Below are 20307 nucleotides of genomic sequence, written 5' to 3'. Positions count from 1 at the left end.
TATACTGTTTGCTGTTAGGTAACGTCATAACTTGTGCAGTAACTTAAAGTGAAATGTTTTAAGTTATTGAGAAATCTACTTTGTTTGCTGTTAGGTAACGTCATAACTTGTGCAGTAACTTAAAGTGAAATGTTTTAAGTTATTGAGAAATCTATACTGTTTGCTGTTAGGTAACGTCATAACTTGTGCAGTAACTTAAAGTGAAATGTTTTAAGTTATTGAGAAATCTACTTTGTTTGCTGTTAGGTAACGTCATAACTTGTGCAGTAACTTAAAGTGAAATGTTTTAAGTTATTGAGAAATCTATACTGTTTGCTGTTAGGTAACGTCATAACTTGTGCAGTAACTTAAAGTGAAATGTTTTAAGTTATTGAGAAATCTATACTGTTTGCTGTTAGGTAACGTCATAACTTGTGCAGTAACTTAAACTGAAATATTTTAAGTTATTGAGAAATCTATACTGTTTGCTGTTAGGTAACGTCATAACTTGTGCAGTAACTTAAAGTGAAATGTTTTAAGTTATTGAGAAATCTATACTGTTTGCTGTTAGGTAACGTCATAACTTGTGCAGTAACTTAAAGTGAAATGTTTTAAGTTATTGAGAAATCTATACTGTTTGCTGTTAGGTAACGTCATAACTTGTGCAGTAACTTAAAGTGAAATGTTTTAAGTTATTGAGAAATCTATACTGTTTGCTGTTAGGTAACGTCATAACTTGTGCAGTAACTTAAAGTGAAATGTTTTAAAGTTATTGAGAAATCTATACTGTTTGCTGTTAGGTAACGTCATAACTTGTGCAGTAACTTAAAGTGAAATGTTTTAAGTTATTGAGAAATCTATACTGTTTGCTGTTAGGTAACGTCATAACTTGTGCAGTAACTTAAAGTGAAATGTTTTAAGTTATTGAGAAATCTATACTGTTTGCTGTTAGGTAACGTCATAACTTGTGCAGTAACTTAAAGTGAAATGTTTTAAGTTATTGAGAAATCTATACTGTTTGCTGTTAGGTAACGTCATAACTTGTGCAGTAACTTAAAGTGAAATGTTTTAAGTTATTGAGAAATCTATACTGTTTGCTGTTAGGTAACGTCATAACTTGTGCAGTAACTTAAAGTGAAATGTTTTAAGTTATTGAGAAATCTATACTGTTTGCTGTTAGGTAACGTCATAACTTGTGCAGTAACTTAAAGTGAAATGTTTTAAGTTATTGAGAAATCTATACTGTTTGCTGTTGCGTAACGTCATAACTTGTGCAGTAACTTAAAGTGAAATGTTTTAAGTTAATGAGAAATCTATACTGTTTGCTGTTAGGTAACGTCATAACTTGTGCAGTAACTTAAAGTGAAATGTTTTAAGTTATTGAGAAATCTATACTGTTTGCTGTTAGGTAACGTCATAACTTGTGCAGTAACTTAAAGTGAAATGTTCTATACTGTTTGCTGTTAGGTAACGTCATAACTTGTGCAGTAACTTAAAGTGAAATGTTTTAAAGTTATTGAGAAATCTATACTGTTTGCTGTTAGGTAACGTCATAACTTGTGCAGTAACTTAAAGTGAAATGTTTTAAAGTTATTGAGAAATCTATACTGTTTGCTGTTAGGTAACGTCATAACTTGTGCAGTAACTTAAAGTGAAATGTTTTAAGTTATTGAGAAATCTATACTGTTTGCTGTTAGGTAACGTCATAACTTGTGCAGTAACTTAAAGTGAAATGTTTTAAGTTATTGAGAAATCTATACTGTTTGCTGTTAGGTAACGTCATAACTTGTGCAGTAACTTAAAGTGAAATGTTTTAAGTTATTGAGAAATCTACTTTGTTTGCTGTTAGGTAACGTCATAACTTGTGCAGTAACTTAAAGTGAAATGTTTTAAGTTATTGAGAAATCTATACTGTTTGCTGTTAGGTAACGTCATAACTTGTGCAGTAACTTAAAGTAAAATGTTTTAAGTTATTGAGAAATCTACTTTGTTTGCTGTTAGGTAACGTCATAACTTGTGCAGTAACTTAAAGTGAAATGTTTTAAGTTATTGAGAAATCTATACTGTTTGCTGTTAGGTAACGTCATAACTTGTGCAGTAACTTAAAGTGAAATGTTTTAAGTTATTGAGAAATCTATACTGTTTGCTGTTAGGTAACGTCATAACTTGTGCAGTAACTTAAACTGAAATATTTTAAGTTATTGAGAAATCTATACTGTTTGCTGTTAGGTAACGTCATAACTTGTGCAGTAACTTAAAGTGAAATGTTTTAAGTTATTGAGAAATCTATACTGTTTGCTGTTAGGTAACGTCATAACTTGTGCAGTAACTTAAAGTGAAATGTTTTAAGTTATTGAGAAATCTATACTGTTTGCTGTTAGGTAACGTCATAACTTGTGCAGTAACTTAAAGTGAAATGTTTTAAGTTATTGAGAAATCTATACTGTTTGCTGTTAGGTAACGTCATAACTTGTGCAGTAACTTAAAGTGAAATGTTTTAAGTTATTGAGAAATCTATACTGTTTGCTGTTAGGTAACGTCATAACTTGTGCAGTAACTTAAAGTGAAATGTTTTAAGTTATTGAGAAATCTATACTGTTTGCTGTTAGGTAACGTCATAACTTGTGCAGTAACTTAAAGTGAAATGTTTTAAGTTATTGAGAAATCTATACTGTTTGCTGTTAGGTAACGTCATAACTTGTGCAGTAACTTAAAGTGAAATGTTTTAAAGTTATTGAGAAATCTATACTGTTTGCTGTTAGGTAACGTCATAACTTGTGCAGTAACTTAAAGTGAAATGTTTTAAGTTATTGAGAAATCTATACTGTTTGCTGTTAGGTAACGTCATAACTTGTGCAGTAACTTAAAGTGAAATGTTTTAAGTTATTGAGAAATCTATACTGTTTGCTGTTAGGTAACGTCATAACTTGTGCAGTAACTTAAAGTGAAATGTTTTAAGTTATTGAGAAATCTATACTGTTTGCTGTTAGGTAACGTCATAACTTGTGCAGTAACTTAAAGTGAAATGTTTTAAGTTATTGAGAAATCTATACTGTTTGCTGTTAGGTAACGTCTTGCTCTATCTTTTTGGTGTAGGCCTAAGTATCGGAAATATATTGCTTTTTTTTTGTTACGCATATCTTACGTCCATTGATGTGCTCTTCGTGATTGTATTGTGAAATAAATAAATTAGAATTAAATAATAAAGAAATAAGAAATAAAAAGAATGTTCTCTCTGGTCGCAATGACTTTTATAGTATCCAATCATTCTTCTTTTATTCAAACACGTGTTTCTTAGTAACCAAAATTATTGTAAGTTTTTTTTTACCATTTCTTTGTTGTCAATTAAATTGTTTATGTTCCGATTTGAACTAATTGTTATTTATTGTATCAGTCTATATAGAATCAATTAGTTATCCACCCTTCTGCTTCAGCTACTCTAATCTAAAACTTAGCACATTCTCTAGTGTTTTCTTCACAATTCTATCACATTTTTTAGTTGGCACGATACGGTTTTTTTGTGGGTTTTTTTTTTTTGATAGCCAACTACAACCCAAGAACACGATGACACAAACGAAGGCAAACTAGACCAGAGGAAGAGAGAAAGTCGGCGGTACGGAGTCAGTGTGCCAACAGATCACACGCCAATAACGCGAGATCTAGATTTAAAAAACAATCTTCTTACATAATGAACTCTGTGTGAGATATCTTCACGAATCTTTTAATTTTAAATATGTTGGGGGGGGGGGGATTGGATCTGGAAGGGAACTCACGAGAAAATTAAATTAGAGTGCAGACGACAGATAGGACTTAGTGGAACAGCCAAATATCATCTTTTTTTAAGTAACGTCTGTATCATATAAGATAAGATAAGAATAACGGCGAGGTTTTGATGTATTTCAGTCAACAACAATTGTGTGGGTTGACTTAGAAAAAGCATTTGACAAAGTCTGGGAACAAGGTCTCTTGCTCAAGCTAATCCAGCATCACATATCCCACAGAATGTACAACTGGATAAAGGAATACCTAAATAACAGAAAAGCCTTAGTTTGCATGCAAGGACACAGAAGCCACACAGTGGGTATAAAAAATGGCGTCCTCCAAGGAGGAGTCCTATCCCCAACACTTTTCCTAATATTCATAAACGATCTAAATCAAAACCTACCCAAAAAAGTTAAAAGCAGCATGTATGCAGATGACCTTGCCTTAATTAGCACAGAAGAATATGTAGGAACATCGAAATTTCGATTACAAGAAGCTCTTGATAAACTCAATAATTGGTCCAAAGACTGGGGCATGTCCATTAACACAAAAAAGACAACATATACCATATTCTCACTATCAACAAAACAACAAACAATAAAATTAACATTAGATAAGGAAGCTTTAGAAAAAATGACAGCCCTACTTATCTTGGAGTCACCTATGACCCGAGACTAACCTGGAAAATCCAAATAGATAAAACACAGAGTAAAGGCATCCAGAGACTATCCCTCTTGAAAAAATTAGCTGGCACAGATTGGGGAGCTAATCACAACATCCTGAAAAAGACCTATACCAGTTATGTAAGACCTGTACTAGAATATGGTGCCACAGCATGGGGCTCAGCAGCCCAAACCAACCTAAGAAAAATAGACAAGGTTCAAAATATTGCTCTAAGGATAATGACAGGAGCAATCAAAACAACACCCATAAAAGCTATGGAGGAAACCGCTGCCCTGATTTCTCTGGATGAAAGAAGAGAAATAAAAATCCTTTCCCAATTCACTAAATTGGAAACCTTGGAGAGGCACCCACTCAGAACAAAAATCCACAAAACTGGCACAAAAAACCGTCTCAAAAGGACCAATTTCATACAGGAATCTCTAAACCTAAAAAAGAAACACCAACTTGAAAAAATTACTCTGGAATCCTCTATACACTATAATGAATCTCCACCCTGGGACGAAAGCCCTCTTCCTACTATAAGGGACCATATTGAAAACATAAAAAGAAAATCTGATTACAGACCAACAGAGCTCAAGGAAATAGTGAACTGTTTTCTACATAACAATTACCCTAGCAATCAGTGGATCAGAGTTTACACGGATGGCTCATCCCATAAAGCCACCACAAATGGAGGAGCTGGAATACTTATCGAATGGCCAGATGGAGGAAAACTAGAAAAATCCATTGCAACTGGAGAGCTCTCTGACAGTCACAGAGCAGAAAGGGAAGCACTAGCACTAGCTGCTACTATGCTAGCAAATCATCCAAGTTCCCCTCACAGTCAGATTGTCTTTCTATCAGACGCGAAAACAACCCTCCAAAGCCTGCAAACTCTGATTCCCCTTATATTAAAAACCTCAGAACAGCACTTACAAAGCTCAACAACAACAGCAAAAAAACTGTTATTCAATGGATACCAGCTCACATACAACTAGCAGGAAATGAGAAGGCTGACACTCGCCAAGAGTGGGAGAACAAACTCACAAGTAAACTCTGCACTCTATCCAGAAGAAATAAAGAAATTAATTGTAGATAAAATAAATGAGAAATGGACGAGCTCTCATCCAAATCACAAGAAAGATGACGCTTACTATAAGCTATCCCGACAAGACCAACGTCTAATCTTTCGACTCAGGACCGGGCACAACAGAATGCGACAACACATGTTCCGGAAGCTCAAAATTGGAACCAGTGAAATCTGCCTATGTGGAGTATCACCAGAAAATGCCGACCACGTCTCCAAAACTGCTCTCTCTACCAAGAGGCCCGTATAAGACATTGGCCCCAAATCACCCCAATGGAAAGAAAACTATATGGAGAGCTCCCTGATTTGGAAACCACTGCGCAGTTCATCTCATGTATTGGTCTAGTCATATGAACACTCCAACATAACAATGAGAACGATGAAGAAGAAGAAGAAGAAGTCATTTTCATATATGACTTGAATCTGAATCCAACTTCAGCGCAACATGTCAGAAAACGCTACAACAGAACTACTCTGTGAAAAAAAAAAATAGGCCCTATGTTTCATCTCTCGTCAAATGTGACAGGTGGGGAAATGTGACGTGTGTTTGGCGCGTTAAATGTCTAGGGGATGATTATTTTTAATGCTATCACACCCCCACTTATCAGCATATGAATCGGGAGCAGACACGCAACTAGACAAGCAATGAAAGATAGATACAAAAGTTAAAAATAAAGAATATTTATTTACATAAATATACATATAAGAATGAAAAGGGGGAGGGTTTGCATCTATCTCTAGTGAATACTATGTTTAATCATCACGCTTGCACCTAATAAGAGAGTATGTCACTTTGTCCTCCGACTTAGCTGGTTTTCCTGTTGATGTCGCAGCTGGCTGTGTCCTGGCTTGAGGTTCTGCAGCTGGAGGTGGCGCTCTAGCGGATAGAGGGACGCCGGTGATATAGTTCTTGTGGAGTCTCAATCCCCAAAATCTAATATCTGTAGTGGGCACAGTAGGGCGGGTGGCCGGCTACCGTGGGCACAAGGTTACTGCGGGCAAGCTGATCTGCCGTGTGCAGTGTAGTTGACAGGATATGTCCAGTGAGTTGCAGAGGGTTGGCGTAGCTATGACGTCTCGCACAGACCTGAGTCCATAGGGACGTCGCACCTAATAAGATGACAGGTGGGCTGTCGAATAGGCGGGCAATGCCGATAGCGCCAAGTAGTAGAGTTGAGTAGTGTCGTGTAGACACTGAACAGCAAATAGCAAATAAATAGGCAATAGGTGATTCTTGGTAGCAACTAGGCAAGTGCAGCGCTGATTAGCACTAAGCACCTAGATAGGCCAGTAGGCAAATAGGCAGACACCTGAGGGAGGCTGCGGATAAATAAAGACAAGTTAGGACATGTCTCTCATGCATCTTATCGATGCCCTCGACTGAGGTGCATTCGTCAGATTGGTGAAATTGCTTTAGAGCACAATGAGGAGATGATGACAAATGGGATTTGGGAAAATAGATGGCTGATAGTAGCAATATAAAAAGGTACATAAAAGGTAAAGTAATAATATAAAATGTACATAGAAGGGGAAATAATAATCTCAAATAAACAACACAGGTGGATAGTGAAAGAGGGGGGGGGGGGTGTGAATAGGGCGGTGGTCAGCGACCCAGATGGTTTGTTTACATATGACCGTGGGTCGAGGACAATGGAGCGCGCTTGAATGGTGTATCCGTTCAAGCGGCGCAACTCTCATTGGAGTAAAATGAGTAAAGGGGAGATAATTCAATACAGGGGAGATAACTCATATCTCCTTTCTAAGCGCAGTATTAGTGCGATAGTAGAATTATCAAGGCGATCAACCGAGATAAAGGAAATAGACTAAGATGTACAAATATATACATGGTTGCATCAACGATCAATTGAGCAACGTAGCATTGATAGATTAATGCAATACATAAATAAATATACATAGCACATGTTTATGTTTTCTTCTTACGCCAGTGAGAAATACACAACGCACTAATTAAATATAAATGAACTAAGCAAAATACACATGATAAAATCCAATGGAAATATACACAGAGTAATTAAGATGGAACTTGTGATTAAGTTCGGCTTACCACCAGGTATTCCTCTAGGAGGGAGAATAAATGATATAGTCCAGACTCGATCGACAGCGATAGAGGAGTGAAAGGGTCTGGCTTGATTTGAATCTACTTATATATGCCTGGGAAATGTGGGCGGACACAGGAAATGTCCTAGGCTAAGATTTATCTTACACGTGGGTGGATTTGACTCGAGGTGGGAGCCGCACCTTGGAATATCACGCGGTGTGTTGACCAGGGTAATCTCTTAGATCAAAGAGAGACGTGAGAGAAGGGGGGGGGGAAGGATTAGCTTGCATTCAAACCAAGGTGGTGTCAACCGCGACCGTCCTTCAGACATCCGGTGGGCAAGACAAAAGAGATTGTGTGTTTACCTTTCCCCGATCAAGGGCAGATAAATGAAAGGACGCGCCTTAGCTATCTCCAATGTGGTCAACTAAGTCTAGCCTGGAGAGGAAAAGGTGGCGCGGGTGAAGAAATCAGGGGTAGGATGGGGAAATAATTAAAATAAAATAAATAAAAAATGAAAAATAATAATTAATGCTGTGATAAATTTGAGTGACTCTGACAGCGAGTTTTTGACTTGTCACAGTCACTCTAGCTATTCATAACTATATAGGCCTATAAATACAACAGCTAAAAACATTTTAATCATAATAAATATATAGACATTCATAATGGTGCCATTAAAGAATGGAATGGGTTGCCTGAATCAGTCAGGAAAACCAACGACTTAGCAGAGTTTAAGTCATTAATTAACATGCATGACTATATCAACACATTAAATGCGTAGGACGTAATTATCTTCTTTTTTGAAGCAACGTCTGTAATATATAAGGTAAGATAAGAATTGCACTTATTTCAATCGATCATTTACAACGGTAATATGCTGCGTGAATGAACTCTTCAAACAAGAAAATCATTTATTGACGTGCTATCACTTTACAATTCTCAATTTTCCGAAATATATTCTCACCTTTATGAATCATTTATCATTGAAAGAAAAACGGCTATTGTATGAATCTATTATGTTTGTATTGTATGAATCTATTATGTTTGTATTGTATGAATCTATTATGTTTGTATTGTATGAATCTATTATGTTTGTATTGTATGAATCTATTATGTTTGTATTGTATGAATCTATTATGTTTGTATTGTATGAATCTATTATGTTTGTATTGTATGAATCTATTATGTTTGTATTGTATGAATCTATTATGTTTGTATTGTATGAATCTATTATGTTTGTATTGTATGAATCTATTATGTTTGTATTGTATGAATCTATTATGTTTGTATTGTATGAATCTATTATGTTTGTATTGTATGAATCTATTATGTTTGTATTGTATGAATCTATTATGTTTGTATTGTATGAATCTATTATGTTTGTATTGTATGAATCTATTATGTTTGTATTGTATGAATCTATTATGTTTGTATTGTATGAATCTATTATGTTTGTATTGTATGAATCTATTATGTTTGTATTGTATGAATCTATTATGTTTGTATTGTATGAATCTATTATGTTTGTATTGTATGAATCTATTATGTATGTATTGTATGAATCTATTATTTATGTATTGTATGAATCTATTATGTTTGTATTGTATGAATCTATTATGTTTGTATTGTATGAATCTATTATGTATGTATTGTATGAATCTATTATGTATGTATTGTATGAATCTATTATTTATGTATTGTATGAATCTATTATGTTTGTATTGTATGAATCTATTATGTTTGTATTGTATGAATCTATTATGTATGTATTGTATGAATCTATTATGTTTGTATTGTATGAATCTATTATGTTTGTATTGTATGAATCTATTATGTTTGTATTGTATGAATCTATTATGTATGTATTGTATGAATCTATTATTATGTATTGTATGAATCTATTATTTAATATTCAGTAGACAGAGAGAAGAAGAAACAGAAAACGTAGAAGAAAAATAAAAGAGAAAGGGAGAAACTACAAGAGAAACAAAACAGGTAAAATATAAATGTAAAATAAAATTAAAGAAACTAGAGAAAGGGAGAGAGAGAGAGCAAATGAGAAGATTGTGACAGCAAGAAATAGAACAAAAATGAGAAATGTTACAAATTAACAAGAACTGGAACAAGTAATTCTTTCTCTGTGAAGCCGATAACCTTTTGATGAATATAACATTGATAATAAAAGGACAAATTTGTATCCCCCCCCCCCCAAACTGAAAAATGATCTAGATCCAGACATGGTAACATTAAAAGACAGTAGCCTAGACTAAAATACTGGATCTAGTTAGAGATTTGATATAGAAGATTCCAGTTAGTTGATATAGGTCCAGTTTTGAAGTAAAAACTTTAACAATGTTTTCTGGCATAAAAGTCAGCGCAAACGTTTAAACTAGTTTGTGGTGGAGATAGTAGGAGATGTTGCCTACAGTTCAATGGCCAGACATTAGTAGAAGTTGACTCGTTCAAATACCTAGATGGTGGCTCAATAAAAGAGAAACTCCTTTTAAGCTTGGCTTCAGCTGCCATAAAAAAAACTGTGAAAAATCTGGAAGAGTAACAATCTTCCAAGTAAAATGAAAGCTGTATTTTTCACTTGTAGTCTGCACACTTCTGTGTGATTGTGAACGTTGGACACTGACCGCTGAGGCTGAAAGAAGAATTCAAGACTTTGAAAGAAAACTGCTGCTGAAAGATGCTGGGTATTAGATCCCAAGAAATAACAAAACGAGTGTGTACTTAACACTCCGTCTGGCAAAAAGAAGGAACTTCTCAATGCTGTGAAGAGACGAAAGCAGCGCTGGTCCTAGTGTAAGACATGACCCACAAGAACAACGTTAAAAGAATGGACTGGCATTTCTCGTGATAACCTGTTAAGAACAGCTGCTGACCGGGAAAAGTGTAGGGGGTTTGGTTACACGAACTGTCACAGCACCACTACAACGAAAGTCAGATGATGATATGAGACTATAGATCCAGGCTTAGAAACAGAACTAGACTTCAGACTGATTTCTAACATGCGCAAACCTGAACGTCTAATTCTAGATCTAACTGGAATGAATATATGCCAGAATTTCCAATGAAGTGTGTTCAAGATTTAATTGTAAGATGATTAAATTTAGAAAACGTATTACGGTCAAACTAATTTTTTTTGTATGGCCAATAAGATAGCTTTTTTTCCCCAAAAAGATATCCATAAATGGTCAGAAAAATCGTTAGATCCATTTTTGAGATCGGTGTCCAAACAACTTCATGTTTTTGAATCCATGAAGAGTTTGCAAGCTGATAAGAGGGATTTTAAAAAGGAGAAAAAAATAAGAGAGAATGTTAAAAACAGATTCACATGCATGACTATATCAACACATTAAATGCGTAGGACGTAATTATCTTCTTTTTTGAAGCAACGTCTGTAATATATAAGGTAAGATAAGAATTGCACTTATTTCAATCGATCATTTACAACGGTAATATGCTGCGTGAATGAACTCTTCAAACAAGAAAATCATTTATTGACGTGCTATCACTTTACAATTCTCAATTTTCCGAAATATATTCTCACCTTTATGAATCATTTATCATTGAAAGAAAAACGGCTATTGTATGAATCTATTATGTTTGTATTGTATGAATCTATTATGTTTGTATTGTATGAATCTATTATGTTTGTATTGTATGAATCTATTATGTTTGTATTGTATGAATCTATTATGTTTGTATTGTATGAATCTATTATGTTTGTATTGTATGAATCTATTATGTTTGTATTGTATGAATCTATTATGTTTGTATTGTATGAATCTATTATGTTTGTATTGTATGAATCTATTATGTTTGTATTGTATGAATCTATTATGTTTGTATTGTATGAATCTATTATGTTTGTATTGTATGAATCTATTATGTTTGTATTGTATGAATCTATTATGTTTGTATTGTATGAATCTATTATGTTTGTATTGTATGAATCTATTATGTTTGTATTGTATGAATCTATTATGTTTGTATTGTATGAATCTATTATGTTTGTATTGTATGAATCTATTATGTTTGTATTGTATGAATCTATTATGTTTGTATTGTATGAATCTATTATGTATGTATTGTATGAATCTATTATTTATGTATTGTATGAATCTATTATGTTTGTATTGTATGAATCTATTATGTTTGTATTGTATGAATCTATTATGTATGTATTGTATGAATCTATTATGTATGTATTGTATGAATCTATTATTTATGTATTGTATGAATCTATTATGTTTGTATTGTATGAATCTATTATGTTTGTATTGTATGAATCTATTATGTATGTATTGTATGAATCTATTATGTTTGTATTGTATGAATCTATTATGTTTGTATTGTATGAATCTATTATGTTTGTATTGTATGAATCTATTATGTATGTATTGTATGAATCTATTATTATGTATTGTATGAATCTATTATTTAATATTCAGTAGACAGAGAGAAGAAGAAACAGAAAACGTAGAAGAAAAATAAAAGAGAAAGGGAGAAACTACAAGAGAAACAAAACAGGTAAAATATAAATGTAAAATAAAATTAAAGAAACTAGAGAAAGGGAGAGAGAGAGAGCAAATGAGAAGATTGTGACAGCAAGAAATAGAACAAAAATGAGAAATGTTACAAATTAACAAGAACTGGAACAAGTAATTCTTTCTCTGTGAAGCCGATAACCTTTTGATGAATATAACATTGATAATAAAAGGACAAATTTGTATCCCCCCCCCCAAACTGAAAAATGATCTAGATCCAGACATGGTAACATTAAAAGACAGTAGCCTAGACTAAAATACTGGATCTAGTTAGAGATTTGATATAGAAGATTCCAGTTAGTTGATATAGGTCCAGTTTTGAAGTAAAAACTTTAACAATGTTTTCTGGCATAAAAGTCAGCGCAAACGTTTAAACTAGTTTGTGGTGGAGATAGTAGGAGATGTTGCCTACAGTTCAATGGCCAGACATTAGTAGAAGTTGACTCGTTCAAATACCTAGATGGTGGCTCAATAAAAGAGAAACTCCTTTTAAGCTTGGCTTCAGCTGCCATAAAAAAAACTGTGAAAAATCTGGAAGAGTAACAATCTTCCAAGTAAAATGAAAGCTGTATTTTTCACTTGTAGTCTGCACACTTCTGTGTGATTGTGAACGTTGGACACTGACCGCTGAGGCTGAAAGAAGAATTCAAGACTTTGAAAGAAAACTGCTGCTGAAAGATGCTGGGTATTAGATCCCAAGAAATAACAAAACGAGTGTGTACTTAACACTCCGTCTGGCAAAAAGAAGGAACTTCTCAATGCTGTGAAGAGACGAAAGCAGCGCTGGTCCTAGTGTAAGACATGACCCACAAGAACAACGTTAAAAGAATGGACTGGCATTTCTCGTGATAACCTGTTAAGAACAGCTGCTGACCGGGAAAAGTGTAGGGGGTTTGGTTACACGAACTGTCACAGCACCACTACAACGAAAGTCAGATGATGATATGAGACTATAGATCCAGGCTTAGAAACAGAACTAGACTTCAGACTGATTTCTAACATGCGCAAACCTGAACGTCTAATTCTAGATCTAACTGGAATGAATATATGCCAGAATTTCCAATGAAGTGTGTTCAAGATTTAATTGTAAGATGATTAAATTTAGAAAACGTATTACGGTCAAACTAATTTTTTTTGTATGGCCAATAAGATAGCTTTTTTTCCCCAAAAAGATATCCATAAATGGTCAGAAAAATCGTTAGATCCATTTTTGAGATCGGTGTCCAAACAACTTCATGTTTTTGAATCCATGAAGAGTTTGCAAGCTGATAAGAGGGATTTTAAAAAGGAGAAAAAAATAAGAGAGAATGTTAAAAACAGATTCACATGTGTGTGACTTCAACGTAACAGTTGTGTGTGTGTGTTAAGTAAATGACATGATCATGTGTATGTGTGTTAAGTAAATGACATGATCATGTGTGTGTGTTAAGTAAATGATCATGTGTGTGTGTGTGTGTTAAGTAAATGACATGATCATGTGTGTGTGTGTTAAGTAAATGACATGATCATGTGTGTGTTAAGTAAATGAAATGATCATGTGTGTGTGTGTTAAGTAAATGACATGATCATGTGTGTGTGTTAAGCAAATGACATGATCATGTGTGTGTGTGTTAAGTAAATGATCATGTGTGTGTGTGTGTGTTAAGTAAATGACATGATCATGTGTGTGTGTGTTAAGTAAATGACATGATCATGTGTGTGTGTGTTAAGTAAATGACATGATCATGTGTGTGTGTGTTAAGTAAATGAAATGATCATGTGTGTGTGTGTTAAGTAAATGACATGATCATGTGTGTGTGTTAAGTAAATGACATGATCATGTGTGTGTGTGTGTTAAGTAAATGACATGATCATGTGTGTGTTAAGTAAATGACATGATCATGTGTGTGTTAAGTAAATGACATGATCATGTGTGTGTTAAGTAAATGACATGATCATGTGTGTGTTAAGTAAATGACATGATCATGTGTGTGTTAAGTAAATGACATGATCATGTGTGTGTGTGTGTTAAGTAAATGACATGATCATGTGTGTGTGTGTGTGTGTGTTAAGTAAATGACATGATCATGTGTGTGTGTGTGTGTGTTAAGTAAATGACATGATCATGTGTGTGTGTGTGTTAAGTAAATGACATGATCATGTGTGTGTGTGTGTGTTAAGTAAATGACATGATCCACTTTGTAATCAGTAGAACACAACGACATAGACTTCTTAGTAGCAGGCTCTCAATGATGTGGCCAGCATTAGGAACAATAACTCTTGACAGTAACTTAAGCGGAAGTTACCTGTCTTTGAAGTCTTCAGAAACCCAACAACTGAAGTCTGGAGGCCAACACGCGATAGATACAGTGCGGGAGTGAACCTAGAAGGGTATAGGAGAGAGAGCGAGAACGAATACATAACTTAGAGTTAGACAACCAGACAGAGGAGACAGTAATGTTCAGTACATCAAATTGTAATATTATAGAAATAGTTAAAAGTTGAAGTAACCATGTTCTGATGTTTTATGTAACGTCAATCAGTCAGATTATGTGCAACGTTTATCAATTCGTCAGATCAAGTCATGTTAAGTCCATGACACAGTCAGATCAGGTCATGTTAAGTCTTTGACCCAGTCAGATCAAGTCATGTTAAGTCCATGACACAGTCAGATCAAGTCATGTAAAGTCTATGACCCAGTCAGATCAAGTCATGTAAAGTCTATGACCCAGTCAGATCAAGTCATGTAAAATCTATGACCCAGTCAATCCAAGTCATGTAAAGTCTATGACCCAGTCAGATCAAGTCATGTAAAGTCTATGACCCAGTCAATCCAAGTCATGTAAAATCTATGACCCTGTCAGATCAAGTCATGTAAAATCTATGACCCAGTCAATCCAAGTCATGTAAAGTCTATGACCCAGTCAGATCAAGTCATGTAAAGTCTATGACCCAGTCAATCCAAGTCATGTAAAATCTATGACCCAGTCAATCCAAGTCATGTAAAATCTATGACCCAGTCAGATCAAGTCATGTTAAGTCTATGACCCAGTCAATCCAAGTCATGTAAAATCTATGACCCAGTCAGATCAAGTCATGTAAAATCTATGACCCAGTCAGATCAAGTCATGTAAAATCTATGACCCAGTCAGATCAAGTCATGTAAAATCTATGACCCAGTCAGATCAAGTCATGTAAAATCTATGACCCAGTCAGATCATGTAATGTGTGTAAACGTCTATCACTCAGCCAGATCTAGTTATGTGTGTAAACATTTAACAGCCAGTCAGATCTAGTTATGTGTGTAAACATTTAACAGCCAGTCAGATCTAGTGAGAGTGTGTGTCCAATGTTTTGTAAAATTCCCTTTAAAACATATTCGTTTACCTTCTCCTGTCTGCTTGTCTAAATCTTAATATTCTTTTCATAACATTTGTTTTTCCCAATTTACAAAAACATGCACAGATATTATCCACACTCTATACAAACTATATTCAACTATATTGACACATGTTTGTATAAAGTTGTACATCCACAGAACACTATCCACAGTCAAGCACTGGATATCCACAATGGCACACCCCAAAATCCATGCACATACTATATTAAGAAATGATCCAGAGTGATATAACAAGTACATATCCACTAGATCTTGTTTCAGGTAACAGTCTTGGCTTGACAACATCACATCTTGACAACATCACATCTACGAATTGACAACACCACATCTACATCTACGTATTTACACCCAACATAACTTGTATTAAAAGTCTTAAGTTGTTTTTTTTTAATGATTGTGATTTGTTTTTGTTTTTTTTGTAGGCAAGATCAAACTCCAAATTAAACAAGTAGGTCTAGGTGTCTAGGCACAAAATTTATCAAGACTTAAAAGGCTAGTTATGTCTATAGGCTAGTATAGGTGTATTATTTATATCTAGGCTTGCATGTAATAATAGAATGCATTTATAGGTTTCGAGTGAACACAAATCAAACAAAATGTAGCCAATAGACTCTAAAACAAACAAAATGTAGCCTATAGACTCTAAAACAAACAAAATGTAGCCTATAGACTCTAAGGTAAAACAAACAAAATGTAACCTATAGACTCTAAAACAAACAAAATGTAGCCTATAGTGAACTATAGTGCTTTAGCATAGACGCTAATTCTAAAATTTAGAGTCTAAATAACTTCTAATTCAGATTTAGCCTAAGCTACATTCTTGATCTAGATCTAGTTTTGAAGTTCCTAGAGTCTAGAGTAGACATTTAGTCTTAGATTTAATTCTACGTCTATATCGGATGCCCCTCTAAAAAAAAAAGATCTAGACTATGTAATTTATTTTTAATTTAAATGTATATCTATCTATCTATAGATGATATCCATCTGAATCTATCTAGACTCTATAAACAACTAAAACGAAGATCTCTATGGCTATACTATAGAGTCTAGACTATAGATATAATCTAGATTATTCTAGATGGTTAACTTTAGAATGAACTCTTGACTTACCTAGTCAAATGATGCCGAGCACTTAATGAACTTTTCTAATTCAACTATTCAACTTGTGTACTGCGTACACGATGATACACTTCGCGAATTGAAACAACACAGTCTAAAGGTGTACACACAATCTTTGATGTGTACTGTGCTGTTGGTACACACAACTGGCCTAACCCTTCTGCTCCTTTGGCCACACGAGGAGCTCACAAGAAAGTGTGTGTGTGTGCTCCTATACTGCGCTTTAGTCTACTCCGTAGCGCCTCCTTGTTGACACCGCATCTCACCTAGATAGCGCACGTGTGCTTGGCCTGTTTGTGCGTGCTCATCCTAAAAGCCTACTTCTTCGACTTAGCAAGCGGGACGAAGGTGTACGCTTGGCCAATGAGGATGATACAAGGAAAGTTCACGCCATAATAACTAGTTCCCCCCCCCTCCTCCCTAACTTGTTTTCCCCTCAAGCATTTCTTTTTTTATATTCGTGCAATTCTTATGTACACTGGACTCAGGGGAGAGAATTCGTAAAAACATTATCTTCTCAGTTGTCCCCCATGTTCCCCCCGAACAATGTTAATTCAACACTAAGGCAGTCAGGCCTGAGCGGCTGTATTTGACACACATAGAGAGTACATGTGTCTGGATTGATGAATGTTTGGTGTGCTAATTGTACAATTAATACAGTCGTGTAGCCAAGGGGAGGAGCTTATTGTCTGGACTCAAATCAACTCTTGTTTTCACTGCAAAAATTCACACACACATAGCGCAATGTCCAAAATAGTGGCATAGTGTTATGTATTTATTTGTTGTGAATTTTGTGGGCCAATGTGTCAATTGATCGGGACAGTTCTGTACATGTACTGGATTATTAATTAACTATTGATCCAACGTGTCCCAAAATATTAAAGTCAGCAGCAAACGTGTGAAATACGAATGACCTGGTTTGTGTTAACAATACATCAATCAAACAATTGAACACAATTAGAATATAGATGTAGTCAGTGCCGGATCTTAGTAAGTGGAAGCCGTGGGCATGATTCTGTGAAGGCCTCCTACCCTTAAGCTTAAACTCACCTAATAATATTATTAAATCGAAAAGCATATGTCATATTGGTGATGGGAGAAAGAGTAGGCTTTATATACGGGTATTTTTTTTATATTTAATATTCATATTTTATTTTTTAATATATATATATTTTTTGCAATGTGGAAATTCCTCTCTCCCTTAAAGAGTGCGACTCTGGACAGCTGCACTGCCTTGCATCGACGTAAGTCCGGCCCTGCATTTAGTCCACTAATGTGACTATTATACAGTGAACTACGCTGATATTAGGGACGAAAGACTTATTAAGTAAGAGCTACGTTTTGCAGACTTGATGAAGTTGACCATGTAGTCTAGTCCACTCTGTATGCATGTAATCTAGGTTACAGCTTTGAAAATATGAGCAGATCATGAGCATGTAGTCTAGTCCACTCTGTATGCATGTAATCTAGGTTACAGCTTTGAAAATATGAGCAGATCATGAGCATGTAGTCTAGTCCACTCTGTATGCATGTAATCTAGGTTACAGCTTTGAAAATCTGAGCAGATCATGAGCATGTAGTCTAGTCCACTCTGTATGCATGTAATCTAGGTTACAGCTTTGAAAAGCTGAGCAGATCATGAGCATGTAGCCTAGTCTACTCTGTATGCATGTAATCTAGGTTACAGCTTTGAAAATATGAGCAGATCATGAGCATGTAGCCTAGTCTACTCTGTATGCATGTAATCTAGGTTACAGCTTTGAAAATCTGAGCAGATCATGAGCATGTAGTCTAGTCTACTCTGTATGCATGTAATCTAGGTTACAGCTTTGAAAAGCTGAGCAGATCATGAGCATGTAGTCTAGTCCACTCTGTATGCATGTAATCTAGGTTACAGCTTTGAAAAGCTGAGCAGATCCTTAGCATGTGTGACATTGTGTACGTAGCATGGACTGGAATCTCGTTATATCTATAGGACTTCTTTTTTGAAGTAACGTCTGTGTTTTATAAGATAAGTTATACATTCAAGGTTATAGGCCTATCCAGGCAACCAGGAACGAAATCTCTCTTCTTCGCCATAACTAATTTAGGAACAACTCAATTAAACCTTATAAAAATGAAATTAATATCAACAAGGTTACAAAGACAGTTTGTGTGGAAACACACACACAAAATCGGCCCCCGAAGTGGTCCACTCAGGCAGGTAAACAGGCAGGTTTCAATATTTTCAAAAAGAATATCAGAATGAAATTCTATCAAAGGCAAATGACAGAGAAGAATGGAGAAAGAATGTTGACTGATCTTGTATGGTGCCCCAAAGGTCCAGCAGACCAAGGGATAGTTGAAATTGAAGGTGAAGTTAGATGTGAACCTGACCTAACTGATTTCATATAATGATTATCTTATTGATCTAATTGTTGTGTATAGCGTCAATTTCTTATTCAAAGCCTCATTAACAAAAACAAGGTTACAGTTTGTGTGTAAACACAAACTCAAAATCGGCCCAGAAGTGGTTCACCCAGGCAGGTATCAATATTTTCAGAAAGAATATCAGAATTAAATTCTATAAAAGATAAATGACAGAGAAGAATGGAGAAAGAAGGTTGACGGATCTTGTGTGGTGCCCCAGCGGTCCACAGACCAAAGGATAAGTGAAAGTTAAGTTAGGTTAACCTGGCCTAACTAATGTCTTAGAATGAATTAGAGATGGGAATCGAACCCAACTTTTAAAGTTCGGGTTCGGTTCGGTCAGATTTAAGTTCGAGTTCGGTTCGGTTCGATGACGAGTATAGTTCCGGTTCGGTTAGGTCTAAAGTTCGGGTTCGGCTCTGTTCGATGTTATGAAATTATGTAATATTAAGTTATGTAAAATTAAATTATAAGGTTTAATGCAATTTATTAGTTACAACGCTTTCATTTGAATTTTTACATAAAACAAATACTTTGCAACATATATAATAGGCCTATGGGCAATACTTTTTCCAAAATAATGTTGCCTACATACATTTTAAGCATTGTAAAAATTTCTTAATGGAGATAGAAATGAAGATGCGGCAGGTTTTCGCTCAAGTCGGCAAGTGGTTTAATTCTGGGCGTGACTCAGCGCTAAGCGCATTCTAACCTTTTTCTCTTAGTAAGCAGAGAGAATTTTTTTTAAAGGCTAACATCGATGTGCTTTCTTTCAGAACGCCCTATTCATCATAATCAAAAAAAAAAAGTCGAGGGCCATATTAAATCTAATAATAAAGAGGCAGACCTGGCCAATAGAATTATGCAATGGACATTCTAGGTGGGCCTACATATTGCGCATGTAGCCTACTTCTATAATGGGCGTGATCTTTTTAAACAAATATTCTTCGTGTCACTATAATAAATTGCAATATACGGAAGAAACTCGACTATTCTGAGACAAAAAAATGCAGAAGCATCACACTAGCGGAGATGTTTTAAAATGTTTTCTTCAAAACGTTTTGACCCATATTGTGCATACGCGCCTCGCAAAAAGCAGTCTTCAGTTGACAAGGTCTTATAAGAAGATAAAATGACATCTCTTACTTTATATATCTTAATTTTTAAACATGTAATTATACTAATATTTAGATAAGTTACACTAAAATTAAAACTTTTTTTTTTCGAAGCCCCCTCTCCTTGTTAGTTGGTCGTTGGTTTGTCGCTTACAAAAAGCTAGTACAATTGAACC

At 34.9% G+C, this 20307-nt stretch overlaps 1 protein-coding gene across 1 annotated transcript in view; it reads right to left on the bottom strand.

The window, feature by feature from the left end:
• LOC106060893 (uncharacterized) overlaps window positions 1–16974 on the bottom strand; it is a 56699-nt gene extending 39725 nt beyond the window's left edge. The window contains exon 1 of the mRNA XM_013218917.2: window positions 16599–16974. The gene's annotated coding sequence lies outside the window, so the exon portion shown is untranslated. The remainder of the gene's footprint in view (window positions 1–16598) is intronic.
• Window positions 16975–20307: the final 3333 nt, after the last annotated feature.

Source organism: Biomphalaria glabrata, chromosome 6 (genome assembly GCF_947242115.1).
Source record: "Biomphalaria glabrata chromosome 6, xgBioGlab47.1, whole genome shotgun sequence".
Classification (NCBI taxonomy): domain Eukaryota; kingdom Metazoa; phylum Mollusca; class Gastropoda; family Planorbidae; genus Biomphalaria; species Biomphalaria glabrata.
Note: the sequence above shows the minus strand (reverse complement) of the source record. Positions and strands in the feature narration are given on the sequence as shown.